This window comes from Carcharodon carcharias, chromosome 10 (genome assembly GCF_017639515.1).
Source record: "Carcharodon carcharias isolate sCarCar2 chromosome 10, sCarCar2.pri, whole genome shotgun sequence".
NCBI classification, from domain to species: domain Eukaryota; kingdom Metazoa; phylum Chordata; class Chondrichthyes; order Lamniformes; family Lamnidae; genus Carcharodon; species Carcharodon carcharias.
Genome location: NC_054476.1, coordinates 112326254 through 112342141, shown reverse-complemented (window position 1 = coordinate 112342141; position 15888 = coordinate 112326254). Strand labels below are relative to the sequence as shown.

At 43.6% G+C, this 15888-nt stretch overlaps 1 protein-coding gene and 3 non-coding genes across 4 annotated transcripts in view; 1 reads left to right on the top strand and 3 right to left on the bottom strand.

Moving 5' to 3' along the window:
* The window catches only part of atp2a3 (ATPase sarcoplasmic/endoplasmic reticulum Ca2+ transporting 3), a 255948-nt gene that overhangs the window by 26999 nt on the left and 213061 nt on the right, over positions 1–15888 (top strand). The window lies entirely within an intron of this gene.
* LOC121283738 lies at positions 15397–15515 on the bottom strand. Its single transcript, XR_005944369.1, has one exon. It is a non-coding gene; the product is annotated as a 5S ribosomal RNA (ribosomal RNA).
* Positions 15628–15746, bottom strand: LOC121283727. The gene has a single exon (XR_005944364.1). It is a non-coding gene; the product is annotated as a 5S ribosomal RNA (ribosomal RNA).
* LOC121283662 lies at positions 15749–15867 on the bottom strand. Its single transcript, XR_005944311.1, has one exon. It is a non-coding gene; the product is annotated as a 5S ribosomal RNA (ribosomal RNA).

Sequence of the window (15888 nt, the reverse complement as noted above, 5' to 3'; positions counted from 1 at the left end):
AAAACAACCATTATTGTTTTAGATTTGGTGGGTGGTTTTACAGCTGGATACCCTTCTTGACACTAATCCTCCCCATTTATCCAGCCTGGCACCAATATAAACTGGCTTGTCTACATCAGTGGCTGGGTTTTTTCGTAGTCATCAAGTGCTGGAGTGGGACTTGAACCCAGGTCCTTGCAGCCCAAAGCCAGGAAAGCTAGCCACTCCAACTCCACTACTTTTATACTCCAGCCCCCTTGCAATAATGGCCAACATTCCATTTGCCTTCCTAATTTCTTGCTGTACCTGCAAGCTGACTTATAGTGATTCATGTACAAAGACATACAGATCCTTTGTGCAGCAGGTGATGGCATTTTCCTGGTGGATTTGGACTGAGTAAGAGTTATTTTACTTGTATGGAGATCTCTGCCTCCTCTCATCTGGTCCAACACGGTTGCATTGAGATCAGGTGGTGGCACTGCAGGGGTACTGGGATCAATGTGTGTGTGTGTGTGTGTGTGAGGGGGGGTGGGGGGGGGGGGGGTGTGATGGGGAGTGGCGGGGCGGGGGGTGTAAAAGCAGTTCCAGGAAGAAAAAGCTTCCAGTGTGGTGCCGTTGGATTGCAGGGAGTGCATGTCTGTCTGGGTGCTTTTAAACATGGCGAACGGACCTTCGATCCCATGAGGTAAAGCTGGGGACCTCCACTGCAAGGACCAGGCCCCGCCCCAAGGCATAAGTAATTGGCTGCGTGCTGCGTGATTGCTAGCTATTCCGCCTCCAAATGGAAGCCCTGGGCACTTCCAGTCCTGCTGTTAGGATATTCAACACTACAACAACATTCCGGCCATAACGTCCCCTGTGGCATGCCCGGTCCCTTGGTCTCCGCTCCCACCCCCCCACCACCACCAAAACTGCTAATTTCCACCTCTAGTTAACATTGAGCAGCACTGCAATATGGAAGTTCAAATACTAGATTCAAAATCCCACTATAACCAAGTTATAGAATTGAATTCTTTGTTTTTATATTCATGGGATGTAGGCATCACTGGCTAGGCTAGCATTTATTGCCCATCCCTAATTGCCCTTGCTCAGAGGGCATTTTAAGAGTCAACCACATTGCTGTGGGCCTGGAGTCATATTTTTGCCAGACCATGTAAGGATGGCAGATTTCCTTCCCGAAATGACATTAGTCATCATTAGACTTTTAATTCCAGGTTTTTATGAATTCCGTGGCGGGATTCAAACATGGGTCTCTAGAGTATTACCTTGGGTCTCTGGATTACTAGTCCAACGACAATACCACAACGCCATCGCCTCCCTATTCTCATCCATACTCCACACTGGGACTGAAGTTATATCCGTACCTTTAATACCTATGGACTTGAACTGTTTTTTTATTTGTCAGTGGGATGTGCGCAACACTGGCAAGGCCAACGTTTATTGCCCATCCCTAATTGACCTTGAGAAGGTGGTGGTGAGCTGCTTTCTTGAACCACTGCAGTCCATGTGCTGTGAGGGAGGGAGTTGCAGGATTTTGACTCTGCGACAGTGAGGTAATGGCAACATATTTCCAAGTTAGGATGGTGAATGGACTTCAGTGGAGCTTGCCAGGTGGTGGTGTTCCCATGTTTCTGCTGCCCTTCTTCTCGATAGTAGAGGTGTGGGTTTGGGAGATTATGTTAAAAGTAGCCTTGGCGAATTGCTGCAGTGGATCTTATAGGTGGTACACACTATAACCACAGTGCACCAGCGATAGAGGAAAACCTCTTCAACCATTCTTGGGTTTCCAAAGCTCTGCCTGTACCCCGTCTTGCCCTCCTCTCTGGAACTTGTTCCCTATACTCTTCTGAATCCAATTTCTTCTTCGTCATCTTAAAGCTGTCTGAAACTCCATGTTTTTGACTAAGTTATCTACTAGCTCTTCTAAAGGCTGCTTTTATTCCTTCTTGACATGTTTCTATGTTAAAAATGCTCTGTAAATCCAAAGTATGGTTAAGGATTGAAGTCCTCTTGTGCACTATTTGTGAAGTACTGGTTAATGTATTTTATATTGCATTTCTGCATTCTAAAGTGGCTTAGCACATTTCAAATCAAGTAACAGATTTGGGTGTCACTCATAGTGAGTGAAGGCAGTTGTTGACAGTAGAGAATTGCACCACAGAGGAATTTGAGAGTCCTTGTGCACGAATCCCAAAAAGCTAGTATACAAGTTCAACAGGTAATAGGTAAGGCAAATGGAATGTTGGCCTTTATTTTAAAGGGAGTGGAGTAGACCTAGAATACTGTGAACAATTTTGGTCCCCTTATCTAAGGAAAGATATACTGGCATTGGAGGCAGTCCAGAGAAGATTCACTAGGTTGATCCTGGATATGGAGAGATCTCCTTATGAGGAGAGGTTGAGTAGGTTGGGCCTGCACTCATTGGAGTTTAGAAGAATGAGAGGTGACCTTATTAAAACATAGCAGATTCTTAGTAGGCTTGACAGGGTTGATGCTGAGAGGTTGTTTGCCCTTGTGGGAGAGTCTAGGACCAGAGGGCATAATCTTAGAGTAAGGGAGTGCCCTTTAAAACATAAATGAGGAGGAATTTCTTCTCTGAGTAGTCATTCTGTGGAATTCTTTGCCACAGAAGGCTGTAGAGACTGGGTCATTAAGTATATTGAAGGCTGAGATAAACAGATTTTTAATCAGTAAGAGAATCAAGGGTTATGGGGAAAAGGCAGGAAAGTGGAATTGAGGATTATCAGATCGGCCATGATCCCATCGAATGGTGGGCCAGACTCAATAGGCCGAATGGCCTACTTCTGCTCCTATGTCTTATGGTCTTATTATTTAGTAAAAATGGGTGTTAATCGCAATAGTGCGGTGGGGTAAGTGTTGCAGGAAGTAAATGTGACATGTTCAAGAAGTGAACACCATATATCACTGAAAAGAGAGACATGTTGCTGAAGCTTTTCATCTTGCACTCATCAGGACAAACACAAGACTGCCAAATTTCATACAATCCCAACAATTTATACTACAGAAAATGGTGCTGATTGGTTGACAAGTTGACTCTGATTGTCTGAGGCATTGCCAAGGAGAAAGCAACCCGAAATGAAAGGCTACCTAAGCTCCTAGTAATTAAGAAAATGCACAAGGCTTGAACATATTCCTTTTGTTTGCAGAGAATGAATGTCACTTCTAGAAAGTGTTAAATGAGCCATGTTCTGTGCTCGACTGATTATCTTAAATTGGCTGTTTGTGTAGCTATAAGCGTATTCAGGATTGTTCAGTGAATGCTGCCCAATCACAGAATCACATTTTCTTTTGGGTTTTGCAAGTGCGGGCTGTTTGAATATGGTTTGTACTCTACCTACATGGCACAACTGAATGAACCTGTTGTTTGATTCCAGCAGCCAATCGCTGGGACGTTTGGCCTGAATAATATACGCTAAAAGTTTAACATATTAACTAGCTGGTTTGTCATGACATTGCATAAGAGAAGCCAAACCAAAGTGCAGTCAGATGAAGTTGGGATAATTAGGCCATAGTGTTTGGACTTGATTCAGTTCCCATTTGGGAACATATTCTGTTCTTAGTTTTGTATCTCTTTCTCTTCACTTCCATGCTTAGTGGTACATGAGGCAACTCATTTCTTCCATTCTTTTTTTTCATTCAGCTGATCACGCTCTGGGTTGGATGGCTTGGCCAGGGTGGAAATGATAGTAAAAATGACAAGTAAAAGATCAAAATGACGTAGTCCTGTATCAATCCCAAACTAATCCCGCTGCCCTGCTCTCTTTGCATAGTAAATTGTGCTTCGAGTGTTTGGTTTAATATCTCTATGATCTCGTGCACAAATCTCACTGTCAGAGGAGCTACAGAAAAAGAAATGAGATTAAAAGACAGAGATAAGAAGGGAGAGAAATAATTCTTTATTTCCACTTACTTGGTCCATGTAACTGATATAGATTGCCACTTTTACCTGTGTACAGAGCTTGTTACAGAACATCTTATGCTGTGGATTTATCTAATGTTGATGGTTGTGATACACACATCAGTACACAAGATATTTTATGTATTCTGTTGTCTCTTCTCTCATTCCCGCCCACCCTCTCTGTTTCGACACTTCCTCCATCATTTCGTTCAAAGATATTTGACCTTCATCAAGCTCGTTACTCAAGCACTTGAACACAGGATGGGGGAAGATAACATTTGACCCCCTACTGGGGAATGAGGTGTGGTGTGTTGAGAAGGGTGACATTTTACTATTTGGTGAGGCGGAGGGAGGAGGACGTTGGACTTCAATTTTTTAAATTATCTTTTGAAAGCCTATCACATCAAACCTCACAAAGCTTCAGCCTTAATTAGAGTCATTTCCAGATATTAGTGTGTAAAGTAGTCAAGTTTCAAACTTGCAGTTTTCAGTGAGCTTGTTATTGAGCAGTGTTCTTGATTGACAGTAACGCATGTCTTTCAGGAGACACTTTTAACTGTAACTAACAGGAGTCAATCTCTTAATTGTGTTTCAGAGGATACAATTGCACTGTGTATCCTGCTAATTGAAGTAACAAAATAAATCGCAATAAATCAGCGAGAACTATTGGGAGAGAGGAGAAATCTTTGTCCTGAAAGGAGGACATTGTCATTTTAATATATGACATAATTGCAGGATTTATGGATGGGTGGGATAATGCAGCATCATCCCCTCTGGATAGATAGGCAGCGTAAATAAATTGACTCAATACATAATGGTTAAACCCAGAAAACAATAGCTTAATCCAATCGTTATGTATTCTGTTATCAGTGTGTAGGCTGTTCTAATAAAATAATAGTCCTGGAGGGTTTCCAAATGGAGACGGTGTACCTGTACAGCTCTTGCTAATGGAGATGGGTACCTGTACAGCTCCTGCTAATGGAGACAGGCAATATCTGTTGCCTGAGGGTTACAAACCCTCTCACCTTGATCTAGGAGAGTTTAAATATGCTAGCAAGTCTCTGGTTGTTTTCACTGTCTGGGAGAGTTGGGAAGAGTGAAGGACCTGGTGAATTAGTTTTTTATTTTTTTTATAAGTACCTAGCGATCCTACTCAGTTTGTGGATTCTCAGTCTGTTATATTGGGTCATGCCTGAAGTATAGGCTGGGTGTAAAACAAAATGAGTTTGGAGTTCCAGACTGTGCCTCCCTGTCTCCCTCAGGACATGACATGTTAGCCAGGCAGAGGGGTGAGCTGAAGAACACTCGGGAATGCATCCACAAGGACTGACATTTCACTTCAGCATCTGCCTGTAAATATTTCCAAATTGCTGTGGTTTCTGTGTCCTATCTAGCAGTGTGTCCACACGAAGGAGCCACAAACAACAATGTTAACACAAAAGGCTTGTTAAAGAATGAATATTATCTTAGTATGGGCTGCAAATCATTTGTTTTTTATATCTTGAAAGTCATAAGTCATAACAGATTAGAGGTTGTTGCATTTGCAATGTTGCATAAAGTACAAAGTAGCTAGAAATTTGGTCATCAGAAAATGGGGATTGAACTTTCTTGCTATCTTCACTCCTTCACTGCTGATTACTGATAGATTTACCAGTACTTCCCACCCCGCACTATATCCATATTTGGCTCTGGCCTTACAGTAATGGGTATATTTTTCACAATGCTGCCAATGAACTCTGAGAAAATTGCAGTCATACTTTTTTGTCTCAGTTGTATACAAACTACACAACGGGTGGTGGGGGCAGGGGTGAGGGCTTGCATCTGGGTGTAAGTTGTCTGTTCCAGCAAAAGTCAATTCTGCAGATTTCAAACTGGCATCAGCTAGCATGAGAGAGGAGGTTTACAATGGAGCTGTTACGCAGCTCCAAATTCAGCCAGAATGAGAGCATGGTCAAATCCTTTCGAGACTTCACTTCTGCACTGACGCCAAATTGCTAAATTGGCTGTCCCAAGAAATCAGGGCTGTTTTCATTTTGTCAAAGATGTTCATGGGTGACTTGAAATCTGTTTAAAGCACATGAAGGGATGGGACAAAGCGGATGTCAACAGACTGTGTACCCAGTGATTGAAAGCTTGTAGAATGAGGGGATCTGGATAACAGATTAAATGCAAGAAATCTGGGACAGGATCTGAGAGGTTGTGGAATGCAGCAGACCAAATGCTTGAAACAGTCAATTTTTAAGAACAGGTGCTTGTGGAAAGGGGAATCAAAGGATCCCACACAAGAAATAGGAGCAGGAGTAGACCACACAGCCCATTGAGCCTGGTCTGCTATTCAATATGATCATGGCTGATCTTGGGCTTCAACTCCATTTTCATGCCTGCTCCCCTAATTCCCTGAGAGACCAAAAATCTGTCTATCCCAGCCTTAAATGTATTCAATGATGGAGCAGCCACAACCCTCTGCGTAGAGAATTCCAAAGATGCGCAACCCTTTGAGCGAAGTAATTTCTCCTCATCTCAGTCCTAAACAATTGGTCCCTTATCCTGAGACTGTGCCCCTGTGTTTTAGGTTTCCAGATCATTGGGAGCAATGCCTCAGCATCCACCCTATTAAGCTCCTTCAGAATTTTGTATGTTTCAATAAGACCGTCTCTCATTCCTGTAAACTCCAGAGAATATAAGGAGAAGGGAAGAGGCTGGTCACATGGATTAGGATAGTCCTTTATGGAGGAGTTAAAAACAAAAAAACTGCGGATGCTGGAAATCCAAAACAAAAACAGAATTACCTGGAAAAACTCAGCAGGTCTGGCAGCGTCGGCGGAGAAGAAAAGAGTTGACGTTTCGAGTCCTCATGACCCTTCGACAGAACTGTTCTGTCGAAGGGTCATGAGGACTCGAAACGTCAACTCTTTTCTTCTCCTCCAATGCTGCCAGACCTGCTGAGGTTTTCCAGGTAATTCTGTTTTTCTTTATGGAGGAGTACCTGATGGGCTGAATGACCTGTTACTCTCTATTGTAATTTATTACCCTATTGTATGTGAAATTCCTTAATTCTTTTCCCCCAAGGTGCTGCGAATTAACTATTGTGATTGGGAGTCTTAAACTTATCTCGAGTCTAGTTCCCCCGAAGATGTTAAGAGTGCCAGCCAAGTTATCTTGTTCTTTAAATTTAAAAAATCTTCAATTGCTTTTATAGAGTGCTGTACATTCCATTCGGGCATCCCTAAGACATTATAGACAATGAAAAATAAAAATAAATCTTTATTTAAATACTGTTTTACACTTTTGTTCTAAGCAAGTGTTGTGAGGACAAGAGTGAGCTTCTGGAAGTTCACTGATTCCTTACATTTCTTTCTCTAAGCTACAAACCTTAATTCTACACTCCCCCTTATTCTATCTTATCAGTAAAACAAAGGATGTAGTCATTATCATATCGACATTTGTGGGAGCTTGCTGTGCACGCAAAGCTGCAGTGTTTCCCAACTTGGCAATTACACTTCAAAAGTAACATTGATTCTAAAGCACTTTGGAATGTTTCGAGGTCGTGGAAGGAGCTATAGAAATGCAAAATTTTGCTTTCTTTATCTTAAATGGCAGAAACTGGTAACTGTGCATGCTCTGTTTTCAGCAATCAGAGTTGGGCATCAGGCAATGTTTGTGAAGAGAGACCGAGTTAACAGCTGGAATTTTCCCAGTCCTGTGGAGGGGAGGGAATTTAAAATGTAGCATGTCAGATTGGCTCCACAACACATTCCTGCCTTTCTGAACTTTACCTGGGGTGGGGTGCCAGCGGCAACTCAACCACTTGCCAGCAGCAGGTAGCCAATTAAGGTTTATAAAAGGGCATTACTCCCGATTTTGGCAGTGAAGTTTTCTGACCAGTATACAGGCTCCACCGTATATCAGGAGCCTGGCAATGCATCAGAGGTGGCTTCATGGCAGCAAGTCCTACTGCAATCATAGGCTTTAAGACATTCATGTATAAAGGATTCAGAAAGGTTGAATGCGGCACATCCGCTGCTAACCTCCCATTATCTGGAGGCGTTTCCTGTAGGCTAATGTTTCCTGACTGTTCTGGCCATTAGGTCTTGTATGCAGTTTGGACCATTATTTGAGCGCCTCCATCTTGCTGTGCCCTCTCTCTCTCTCTCTCTCTCCATCTGCTTGAGCAGTGCTCACCTCTCCCAGTGGGGCTGTTGGCCATCCCTTCCTTCAGCCCTCTGATTGGCCCTCCTGTATCTGTGTGCTGTCTGTTGTCTTTAATTGGGCAGCAAATGCAGAGGGAGCCCACTAATTGGTCGCCTCATGTAAAATGAAACCGGTGGGCGATATACTGAATATGTGAAGGGTCGGGACTCAGAAATGGTCCCAGTATCAGACCCCTGACATCCATGAGAAAATTCAGTCCAATGTTTCAGGTTAATGATCTTTCTCAGAACTGGAAGAAGATCAGCCATGATGCCACTGAATCGTGGAACAGGCTCAATGGACTGAATGGCCTACTCCTATTCCTGCATTAGAACAGATAACAAATTTTAACCAGATACAGAGCTAGGGAAATGTTGGAGCTGGGAGGGGGTGGTAGGGAAAGGGAAACAATAGGGAGGGTTTGTGATGAGAGTAAAAGGCAGGCGTTAGTGGTTAAATAACACGCAGAACAATGGTTCAAAGTAAAAAGGGACGGTAATAGGACAATAAAAAAAGGAAAGCGGGGTCCACAGAAGGTGTAATTGGTTGGCAACCACAGAATAGCCCAAGGCAAAAAATATAGGAAATATGGCAAAGAGGAGATGGTTACCATGGCCTGGGGATGCATTGGTGAAAGGTGGATGGATCCTTGGGTTCAGGCTTCAGAATAGTCTGTTCCTGGTTTCTCTAATCAATAAGATACACCATAGTCTGTTGTGTAGTAGGATTAGAATATACCCTTCCACCCAGCAGTTTTGTTTGACCTTGTGCAGGATGTTGGTGGCTCATTAAGGAGCCTGCCAACTCTGGGAGTTGCCACTTCCCCCATCTGAATTCATTTGCAAAGAATAGCCTACAAATTCATGGGTGAACACTTATTAATGAAAATCTTCTACCTGCTTTTGAATGAAGACATTAACCTGTCCAAGGTGAACTCCTAAACTGTGAACAGAGGTACCTTGAGTTTTTCATCCCAGTATCATGAGCGGTAATTCCTTGCCTTCTGTCTCCTCTCAGCACCCACTGGAAGCACTATCTACTGTCTGTCAGCCATGTACCTCAACTAGTGGCTGCGAGGTTTGCCTATGTGACCTTAACCAACCCACTCCTCACATTCCCATCATTGACCACCCAACATGTCAACCCTCACTGTTCCACAACCAATCAGAAAGCAGAAACTTCATTACCCAATTGGATGATTGTTGACCATCAGTCAAACAGCCCCTTTTCCATCTGAGATTTTAATGACTGAAAGCCGAAAATGCACAAAGAAAATGAATGAATGAAAACGTACATTCTGTTAATGCCCAGTTATTCACCTCTTGTGTTGCCTGCAGCAGTGCCCAGGAGATTAACCTTTAATTCTTTGAAACGTCAAAGCCATCCTGGAGGGTTGGTATCCCTATTTGATCACTCATTTGGAAGTGTCGCTCTTACTGCACCACCAGCTACTGCATCAATGTGATACATCCATTACTAACACAAGCCATTCTGGTGCCTGACTAAAAGTGACAAGGGCAGCTGTGTAAGAGGGAGAAATGTTTACTGTGAATTCAGTGAGACAGTCCAAACTCATTTTGCTAGGTGAGAGAGGAGACTTTAATCCTTTAGTCAGCCTGATCGGGCCTCTAGTTCTCTGGAGCGTTAACACCCCTAGCAGTGTACTCAGACAGCGTTGTACTGAATCACTGCTCTTTACTTGCAATACTGTATGGCTGACAGATCTAACATGGCAGTGCTTGCCAGCAAGGTGGTATGTGAGGCCTTGTACAGAGTGTTGGAAGATGTTTTAGCACTGCTTTATGGTGGTGCTGCTCTACAGGGACCTGAAGGCCCCAGTTTTGATAGCTGGTGTGTGCAGGGTGAGTTGATCTGTCAGGTGCCCCACTTGAAACTGCATTCCCGGGAGAAATGGGAAAATGTCTTCCACTCCTGATTGCTGCCCAGTGACCTGTAGGGGAAAAGGACTTTGTTTGGACTGTTAATGAGGATAGGGTCAAGATTGGTTGTGGTGCCCCCTATTGTTGGATAGCCCATCAATAGGCATTTCATGGGGCATAATCAGAAAAAGTGACACTGAGCCATAGGCAGAGACATTAGGAAAGGTGATTGAAAGCTTGGTCCGAGGGGGAGCATCTTCAAGGAGAGATATAAAGGCGGAGAGGTTTCTGGAGGGAATTCCAGGCGTGGTTGCCAATGAAGGAAGTGGAGGATGCACCAGTGGACAGGTGTATGTAGATCCAAGCCACTTCTGTAAATAAGGAAATTTTCCTTCAATCAACTGGAGTAAAGGTAAAAAAAAAATGCTCAGTGCAAACAAGCCCAAGTGAAATTGGTAGAAGCAAAAGCGGCTGAGGTTGGCATTTATCAGAATGATTGGGTTTGTACACAGCCCTGCACAAACACTAAACCGAAGTGCATGGTGAAGCAGGAGATGGGTTCAGTGATAACAGTGGAGTGAGTTCCTGTCAGCAGAATGCTGCTCTGTGTCGGCCTTTGTTTAGACCACCCCATTGCTGCTTGAAACCATGTATGTCTGCAATAGAAAATGTCTTGCCTCTATTGGCTTAATTTTAATAATTAATGTCACTCACTAGAATTTCCTTCGATATGTGAAGAACTGTACATATACCTGTGTCTATGAACATCCGTGCAAATCAGCTTATTAGCTCAATGGCAAGCGCTGGAAACTAACCATGTCCATGTAGTATGTTCAGTCTCTGTGGCCCATTTTGTATGCCTGCCATTATACTTGACCAGCTAAATAACAGGCAGCCACCATTAACAAATTTCTGACCACAGGTTGCAGGATTATATAATACTCTCAACACAAACAGGCTGTTCAACTCAACTGGATTGTTGGTGTTTTTACTCCATGTGTCTCCACCCACCCCTCACTTCATCTCACCAACATTATCCTTCATGTTTCCTTCTCCTTTAATCTCTTATAGATCTGCCTTAACTGCATGGATGCTAACTGCCTCAAACACTGCTTGTGGTGGTGAGCTCCATAATCTCAACACTCTGAGTAAAGAAATTTCTCCTGAATTCTGGGATCCTGGGCCTACTCCTCTGTGACGTGGCTTGTTGCCCAGCATGTCCAGGATGGCTAAGTGGGCAGATTATGGTATTGCAGGGTAATTCAGTGGTGTTGAGGTGGAAGTTAGTTGCAACTTTTTTTGTTCGTGGACATCACTGGTTAGGTCAGCATTTACTGCCCAACCCTAATTGTCCTTGGGAAGATGGTGGTGAGCTGCTTCTTGAACTGCTGCAGTCCATATGGTGTAGATACACCTACAGTGCTGTTAGGGAGGGAGTTCCAGGATTTTGACCCAGCGACAGTGAAGGAACAGCGATATATTTCCAAGTCAGGACGGTGAATGACTTGGATGGGAACTTCCAGGTGGCGGTGTTCCCATGCGTCTATTGCCCTTGTTCTTCTAGGCGGCAGAAGTCACGGATTTGAAAAGTGTTGTCGAAGGAGCCTTGATGAGTTCCTGCAGTGCATCTTGTAGATTGCACACCCCACTGCTACTGTTTGTTGATGGTAGAGGGAGTGAATATTTAAGGTGCTGGATGGAATGCTGATCAGCAGGGGTGGGGGGGGGGGTGCTTTGTCCTGGATGGTGTTGAGCTTCTTGGGTGTCCTTAGAACTGCACCCATCCAGGCAACTGGTCCATGGCCAATGATAACCCCCAGGATGTTGATAATGGGGTATTCAGCAATGATAATGCCATTGAACATCAAGGAGAAATGGCTGGAATCTCTCTTGTCGGAGATGGTCATTGCCTGGCAGCACTTTTTGTGGCGCAAATATTACTAGTCACTTATCAGCTAAAGCCTGAATGTTGCCAAGGTCTTGCTGCAAGCTGGTGTGGACTGCTTTAGTATCTGACGTGGATGTGAAAATTATGCAATCATCAGTGAACAACCCTACTTCTGACCAATGATGGAGACAAGATCATTGAGGCAACTGAAGATGGCTTGGCTTAGGACACATGTATAGACATCCCTCCTTTATGAGGACAATGAGTATGTGCTGAGGAGAACTAACTTTAAAAGTTTTGTTATTTTTACATTATTTTTAAGCAAACGTTTCCACAGACAAAATTAGGACTACATAAGAGAGATTTAGTTCGACCATTGAGATAGGAACTCAACAAACCATTTCCAAGATGATAAGGAAGCATTTGTATGTCACTCTTCCATACATAGAAATGTTGTTTTCAATCACCATAGAGGATGATTGTTTTAAGATATTCCATTTTCCAAATACACCCATGTGTGCACAAGCTCATTTGAAATAATTGTTCCCACGGGGCAGGCTGTTCCCTCAGGGAAGGCCCCGTGGGGTGGACATTCCCAAGCGAATGCTACCCTTTGATGTTCAGTGGATATATTGTGAAGGCTCCTTGCACTTATAAGACAGATTAAGTATTCGTTAGTTGAACTGTGACCCCCAACTGTTTATCCGTCATGTCTTACGCAATCTTCAGTAAGTTAAAGCAGAGCCCATATAAGTCTTAATGTACAAGACCTGAGAGACAGTCCTGTCAGTCGTTTGGTCTGAGCTTTCACTTGTTTATCCAATTCCATCAATCAATTTGAAGCATGTTTACATTGTCCTTGAATGTTTAGTGAAATAGGAAGCATTTAAATTAATGAATATTGAAACAAGTTCCCAGCTTCAATGACTGTTATTCTCATCCTGGATGCATTCTTCAATTAGTCTTTGAGGAACAGCACTGTAGAACCAAACACTGTCGTTAACTGAGAAAGACCTGTCCCATTCCACAATCAACCAAACAGACTTTTACAGGTCTGTGCAATTTTATTCTTTCAAAATAAGCTTGAGTATGTGCAGAATGAGGAGAAAATGAGCCAGCCAGCTGAACTGTACATGCATGGTGTATCCACAAAGATATGAGAAACGAACAGGAAGAGAGCATCAGGTTCATGCCCCACACGGTTGTGATGTCCGGCACGTTGTGATTGGATCTCCTGGAGAGTTGGGCAAAATAGATGAAAACCTCAAAGCCAGTTAGGCAAAAATAAGTTTGGGAAATTCTTCCCCAGCTCACTTAGGTGATAGAAAACAAATCTAGGAAACCACATTGCCCCTGTTTGCATTACCTGGTATTTCACATAAATGTTATAGGACCTGACCCTCACCTGAGCTAGGAAGTAGTTCAGATCTTTGTGGGATGTAAAGAGAGTCAGCACCCACTACACAAACTGACAATTCATTCCAACTATCTCCCATCCTTTGGGTAAAAAAACATTTGATATCTAACTCTGCCGTGTATCTTGTACGTATGACTCCTGATTCTTTTGCTTCACTGTGCCGTGAAAAATCCCAGATTAACACCTTTCTTTGTGCAAACACTTCAGCTGTTTTGAATTTTTATTTCTGAAAAAAAAAACTTTTTAAGGCCTTGAGTCTAACTTTCAGCTGAGGCTCAGTAGGTAGCGTTCTCACCTCTAAGTCAAGATTGTGAGGCTGACTTCCCACTCCAGAGAGGTAAACACAAAATCTCTGCGGACAATCCCAATACAATACTCAGTGTGTGTGTGTGTGTGTGGGCACATGTTGATCTGTGCAAGTGGCCTCAAGGTGTTGAGGGCTGAGGAGGCAGTCTCCAGAGGAAATGAGGCCAGATGGAGGTGTGAGGGTGTGTGAGAGAGAGTGAGTGGTGATGTCCCTTGAGCTGGTAGTGAATGTGTGATGGCCTTGAGTGTGTGAATTTAGAGTGATGAAATGGTGGCCTTACCCTGGCGACATGGATGAGTTCATTCATCCATTTTTTACATTGGATGGCTGACCTCTTGTGCGCAGCGTGGCACTGACCATTTCTGCCACCGCCTCCCAAGCCGGAGTGATGAGACTAATGGCCAGAGTGGGATTTGAGGACATCCTGGTGGGCGTCTATGGCATCCGGAAGGTGTCCCGAGGATCTGTCACTGAATCGGGGGGGCTGCACTCTTCTTGGCTTTTGGGGCCATGTCTTCACTGGAGCAGCCCTGGTCTGCAAACATTGAGAAGTGTGCACATGGCTGCAGTTTAAATATGGTGCCCTGTGTGAGGAAGTGGCAAGGTAACAGTATGGCGGGCAAATCGGAGTGAGATGGCATGTTTCCTGTGGCTGCATAATTAATGAGGCAGGAATGGAACAACGTGGCACAAAAGGCTGCCATTGTGGCCAGCGGATAAAATGACTGTACTTTGTGCAAATCTGGGATGATTCTGCTCAGAGTATTTTGTCTTTATCCATTGCTTTTTGTAAGACCTTTCTATGAGCAGATTGGCAGCCTACATTACAACAGTGACTCCATTCCAAAACACGCTTCAAGACACCTGGAGGCTGTGAAAAGCATGGTGTAATTGCAAGTTGTTTCTCTTTGACTCCCCTCCTGGCCAGAGCTGTTGACTTTGCATTAGTCGCTTTTGGACTTGGTTGCATTCTCTTGGTGCGGGGTGCAGGGGGAGGGGAGTGATAGATGCAGAAGTGGAGATTCTAGTGCCATTTTACAGTGGCCCAGTTGAGAATCTATTTAAAACAGAGGGTGATAGAGAAATGAATTTAAAAGACCACTTTTGTTCCATACAGAGGCTTTCAGCCACTACTGAGGTGGTGCATCCACTATCCTTTGGACCTTAATGCAGCTAGGTCACCACCTGATTTAACTTGTAACTCTTTTGAGTACAAAGATGTTTCCATCTGTTCCTATTCAGATGAAGTTACATTATTTCATAGTTTGCCATGGTGAGATTTGAACTCTTGATCTTGGGGTTACAAACCCAGTACCATAACCACTTAGCTATTTAGGCCAAATGCTTTTCCCTTTCACTGTAACTCTCTTGAGTACAAACATGTTTCCATGTGTTCCTATTCAGATGAAGTTACATTGTTTCATAGTTTTACCATTGTAAGATTTGAACTCTTGATCTTGGGGTTACAAGCGCAGTGCCATAACCACTTGGCTATTTAGGCCAAGCCTCTGATTTAACTTGTAACTCTTTCAAGTACAAACATGTTTCCATCTGTTACCTATTCAGATGAAGTTACATTGTTCAATAGTTTGCCATTATGAGATTTGAACTCTTGATTTTGGGGTTACAAACCCAGTACCATAACCACTTGGCTATTTAGGCCAAGCAACTTTTTTTTTTTAAACACGTTTCCATCTGTTCCTAGTCAGATGAAGTTACATTGTTTCATAGTTTGCCATTGTGAGATTTGAACTCTTGATCTTGGGGTTACAAGCCCAGTACCATAACCACTTGGCTATTTAGGCCAAGCCCCAAAGCCTACTGCACCTGGTATTCCCAGGCAGTATCCCATCCAAGTACTAACCAGGCCTGAGTCTGCTTAGCTTCCGAGATCAGACGAGATCGGGTGTTTTCAGACTAGTATGGCCGTAGGCTTAATGAAGTTACATTGTTTCATAGTTTTGCCATTGTGAGATTTGAACTCTTGATCTTGGGGTTCCAAACCCAGTACCATAACCACTTGGCTATTTAGGCCAAGCTTTTCTTAGCCTACTGCACCTGGTATTCCCAGGCAGTCTCCCATCCAAGTACTAACCAGGCCTGAGTCTGCTTAGCTTCCGAGATCAGACGAGATCGGGCGTTTTCAGACTAGTATGGCCGTAGGCAAAGCCTACTGCACCTGGTATTCCCAGGCAGTCTCCCATCCAAGTACTAACCAGGCCTGAGTCTGCTTAGCTTCCGAGATCAGACGAGATCGGGCGTTTTCAGACTAGTATGGCCATAGGCATAGTTTGCCATTGTGAGATT